The sequence below is a fragment of the Schistocerca cancellata genome, unplaced genomic scaffold, assembly GCF_023864275.1.
Source record: "Schistocerca cancellata isolate TAMUIC-IGC-003103 unplaced genomic scaffold, iqSchCanc2.1 HiC_scaffold_231, whole genome shotgun sequence".
In the NCBI taxonomy this organism is placed as follows: Eukaryota; Metazoa; Arthropoda; class Insecta; order Orthoptera; family Acrididae; genus Schistocerca; species Schistocerca cancellata.
In genome coordinates this window covers 30,001-35,000 of record NW_026046253.1, presented here as the reverse complement: position 1 = coordinate 35,000, position 5,000 = coordinate 30,001, and the positions used below count along the sequence as shown (strand labels likewise).

General features: G+C 53.4%; 1 non-coding gene across 1 annotated transcript in view; it reads left to right on the top strand.

Moving 5' to 3' along the window:
- The first annotated feature begins 3,704 nt into the window (after positions 1 to 3,704).
- Positions 3,705 to 5,000, top strand: part of LOC126112871 (small subunit ribosomal RNA) — a 1,913-nt gene continuing 617 nt past the window's right edge. The window contains exon 1 of the ribosomal RNA XR_007524605.1: positions 3,705 to 5,000. This exon is cut by the window's right edge and continues 617 nt beyond it. This is a non-coding gene — a ribosomal RNA (small subunit ribosomal RNA).

Genomic DNA, 5,000 nt, shown 5'->3' with positions numbered 1-5,000 from the left:
CTTAACCTAACCCACGTTGTGCCTTAACCTAACCCACGTTGTGCCTTAACCTAACCCACGTTGTGCCTTAACCTAACCCACGTTGTGCCTTAACCTAACCCACGTTGTGCCTTAACCTAACCACGTTGTGCCTTAACCTAACCCACGTTGTGCCTTAACCTAACCCACGTTGTGCCTTAACCTAACCCACGTTGTGCCTTAACCTAACCCACGTTGTGCCTTAACCTAACCCACGTTGTGCCTTAACCTAACCACGTTGTGCCTTAACCTAACCCACGTTGTGCCTTAACCTAAACCCACGTTGTGCCTTAACCTAACCCACGTTGTGCCTTAACCTAACCCACGTTGTGCCTTAACCTAACCCACGTTGTGCCTTAACCTAACCCACGTTGTGCCTTAACCTAACCCACGTTGTGCCTTAACCTAACCCACGTTGTGCCTTAACCTAACCCAAGTTGTGCTTAACCTAACCCAAGTTGTGCCTTAACCTAACCCAAGTTGTGCCTTAACCTAACCCAAGTTGTGCCTTAACCTAACCCAAGTTGTGCCTTAACCTAACCCAAGTTGTGCCTTAACCTAACCCAAGTTGTGCCTTTAACCTAACCCAAGTTGTGCCTTAACCTAACCCAAGTTGTGCCTTAACCTAACCCAAGTTGTGCCTTAACCTAACCCACGTTGTGCCTTAACCTAACCCACGTTGTGCCTTAACCTAACCCACGTTGTGCCTTAACCTAACCCACGTTGTGCCTTAACCTAACCCACGTTGTGCCTTAACCTAACCCACGTTGTGCCTTAACCTAACCCACGTTGTGCCTTAACCTAACCCACGTTGTGCCTTAACCTAACCCACGTTGTGCCTAACCTAACCCACGTTGTGCCTTAACCTAACCCACGTTGTGCCTTAACCTAACCCACGTTGTGCCTTAACCTAACCCACGTTGTGCCTTAACCTAACCCACGTTGTGCCTTAACCTAACCCACGTTGTGCCTTAACCTAACCCACGTTGTGCCTTAACCTAACCCACGTTGTGCCTTAACCTAACCCACGTTGTGCCTTAACCTAACCCAAGTTGTGCCTTAACCTAACCCACGTTGTGCCTTAACCTAACCCACGTTGTGCCTTAACCTAACCCACGTTGTGCCTTAACCTAACCCACGTTGTGCCTTAACCTAACCCACGTTGTGCCTTAACCTAACCCACGTTGTGCCTTAACCTAACCCAAGTTGTGCCTTAACCTAACCCAAGTTGTGCCTTAACCTAACCCAAGTTGTGCCTTAACCTAACCCAAGTTGTGCCTTAACCTAACCCAAGTTGTGCCTTAACCTAACCCACGTTGTGCCTTAACCTAACCCACGTTGTGCCTTAACCTAACCCACGTTGTGCCTTAACCTAACCCACGTTGTGCCTTAACCTAACCCACGTTGTGCCTTAACCTAACCCACGTTGTGCCTTAACCTAACCCACGTTGTGCCTTAACCTAACCCACGTTGTGCCTTAACCTAACCCACGTTGTGCCTTAACCTAACCCACGTTGTGCCTTAACCTAACCCACGTTGTGCCTTAACCTAACCCACGTTGTGCCTTAACCTAACCCACGTTGTGCCTTAACCTAACCCACGTTGTGCCTTAACCTAACCCACGTTGTGCCTTAACCTAACCCACGTTGTGCCTTAACCTAACCCACGTTGTGCCTTAACCTAACCCACGTTGTGCCTTAACCTAACCCAAGTTGTGCCTTAACCTAACCCACGTTGTGCCTTAACCTAACCCACGTTGTGCCTTAACCTAACCCACGTTGTGCCTTAACCTAACCCACGTTGTGCCTTAACCTAACCCACGTTGTGCCTTAACCTAACCCACGTTGTGCCTTAACCTAACCCAAGTTGTGCCTTAACCTAACCCACGTTGTGCCTTAACCTAACCCACGTTGTGCCTTAACCTAACCCAAGTTGTGCCTTAACCTGCTCTGTAATTGGCATATGACACGTTACATTAATCCAGTGTTGTCTAACCACAACCCTCTGAATATAGTTCGCTACTCGCACCGCCCACCCTCTTGTGTATCGTTTCATGTTCAACACTTCGCAAGTGTTGCTTACTTTTTACATGCTCCCGCTGTACACTGTAATGTGGACGACTGCAGGATGTACATCGCCCCCACCCTCCCCCCTGCCTTCGCACGCTGGTCGTTCAGGTGCTTGCGTGTTCAATGCCCTTCGCAGCTGTTCACTGGCATTCGCATGTCGAAGCGCTCAGTCTACGTCGTGGTACGGCCTGTGTCCACTGTCCGCTGATGTCGTAAGCTTAACCTCACATTGTACTGCACATAGGTCCGTATGTACTGCATGATACGCTGTGGCACATGTGTGACCGTACAACGACTGCGCCCAACAACAGCGAACCATACGGTCCAAATGTTGTGCACTCAGCCACGTGCCGTCTCCCCATAACAGCTACATTGCAGTGTGGTACGCCATAGAGACGTGTGGGATTAACGGACGCCCTGGATGGCGATCAGCATGAGCCGTCTGTTGATGTAGTGGCGCGTGTATTCAAACGTAGTCGTCTCTTCTCACACAGTGTGATAGCATGGTGCACCCGCGTTCCACATCTGCGACATGGTACAGATGCTGGTTGACAGTCGGTCTCGTAATGGACATCGCATACGTAGGGGGCCACCTCCCACGTGTTCTCTAGTCGTGCACATTTTGTTGCGTGTATGTGGGCAGACGTAGTGTGTCGTGACACCTAACAGACAGGTATGCAATAATCGTTGCATTTGCAAACTGGGATGGACGTCTACGTTTGCTGGTGACGTTACGCAAATGAACAACTGGTAAACCCATTGTGGTGCGGTTGTTGTTGCTGGAGGTAAATCAGTAAGGGCAAATCTGTGTGTGAAGCGATACGCGGCGGTGGCTGGGTGGGACCGTCCCCGGCCGGTGAGGGGGGGCCGCCCGGCGTGCTGGCCGCGCGGTGCGTGGGCGCACGCGCTACAGCCGGCTGGTGGGTGCGCCCAGTGGCAGGCGCGCCGGCCGACGGACGCGGCAGGCGGCGCAGCTGCGCGCCGGGGCACCCTGCGCGCGGCGCCGGGCGGCCAAAGTGGGTCCTCGCGGGCCCGGTGCGAAGCGCGGTGGACATCTGCAGTGTGCTGGTCCGACTGAGGACTGTGTGCGTTGAGGATGCGCCGCCGCCCGGCACTCGGCGCCGCGACGCCGTCTGCTGCTCGGTCGCCCCAGCGGTTCTCGCTGGTGGTTTGTATCGCAGTTGTGCAGACGTGTTGGCACGTGCGCTGTGCTGGGAGAGTTCGCTTCGGCACCCACGTGGGGCCTTTGCCCTTCTGTGGCGCTGGCGTTGGAGCTGCCGGTCACCGTAGGTGGCGCGTGTTGTCTCCCGCCGGCAATGCCACGACAGCACGCTCCCGGGCCTCTGTCGGCAGCGGCAAGCTCAGTTGGGAGCACGGGTGGTCGCACCTAAAGCGTCTACTCGCCTAACTCCGGGCGATTGCGCCTCTCTCGAACCCGACCAAGTACTTAGGACGGCGCTGCGCGCCGCCGGGACCTGAGAGGGTTTCGAGGTGTATTGTGCAGGGGAGCTCAGCCTCCTCCTGTTTGCAGAATAATTGAGCGGACGCTTGCGTGTTCGCGCGGGCCCCTGGGACACACTCCCGGGCGGCCGGCTGCTCAGCTCTAGTTGACGCAGCTCCCTGGTTGATCCTGCCAGTAGTCATATGCTTGTCTCAAAGATTAAGCCATGCATGTCTCAGTACAAGCCGCATTAAGGTGAAACCGCGAATGGCTCATTAAATCAGTTATGGTTCCTTAGATCGTACCCACGTTACTTGGATAACTGTGGTAATTCTAGAGCTAATACATGCAAACAGAGTCCCGACCAGAGATGGAAGGGACGCTTTTATTAGATCAAAACCAATCGGTCGGCTCGTCCGGTCCGTTTGCCTTGGTGACTCTGAATAACTTTGGGCTGATCGCACGGTCCTCGTACCGGCGACGCATCTTTCAAATGTCTGCCTTATCAACTGTCGATGGTAGGTTCTGCGCCTACCATGGTTGTAACGGGTAACGGGGAATCAGGGTTCGATTCCGGAGAGGGAGCCTGAGAAACGGCTACCACATCCAAGGAAGGCAGCAGGCGCGCAAATTACCCACTCCCGGCACGGGGAGGTAGTGACGAAAAATAACGATACGGGACTCATCCGAGGCCCCGTAATCGGAATGAGTACACTTTAAATCCTTTAACGAGTATCTATTGGAGGGCAAGTCTGGTGCCAGCAGCCGCGGTAATTCCAGCTCCAATAGCGTATATTAAAGTTGTTGCGGTTAAAAAGCTCGTAGTTGGATTTGTGTCCCACGCTGTTGGTTCACCGCCCGTCGGTGTTTAACTGGCATGTATCGTGGGACGTCCTGCCGGTGGGGCGAGCCGAAGGCGTGCGACCGCCTCGTGCGTGTTCGTGCGTCCCGAGGCGGACCCCGTTGAAATCCTACCAAGGTGCTCTTTATTGAGTGTCTGGGTGGGCCGGCACGTTTACTTTGAACAAATTAGAGTGCTTAAAGCAGGCAAGCCCGCCTGAATACTGTGTGCATGGAATAATGGAATAGGACCTCGGTTCTATTTTGTTGGTTTTCGGAACCCGAGGTAATGATTAATAGGGACAGGCGGGGGCATTCGTATTGCGACGTTAGAGGTGAAATTCTTGGATCGTCGCAAGACGAACAGAAGCGAAAGCATTTGCCAAGTATGTTTTCATTAATCAAGAACGAAAGTTAGAGGTTCGAAGGCGATCAGATACCGCCCTAGTTCTAACCATAAACGATGCCAGCCAGCGATCCGCCGCAGTTCCTCCGATGACTCGGCGGGCAGCCTCCGGGAAACCAAAGCTTTTGGGTTCCGGGGGAAGTATGGTTGCAAAGCTGAAACTTAAAGGAATTGACGGAAGGGCACCACCAGGAGTGGAGCCTGCGGCTTAATTTGACTCAACACG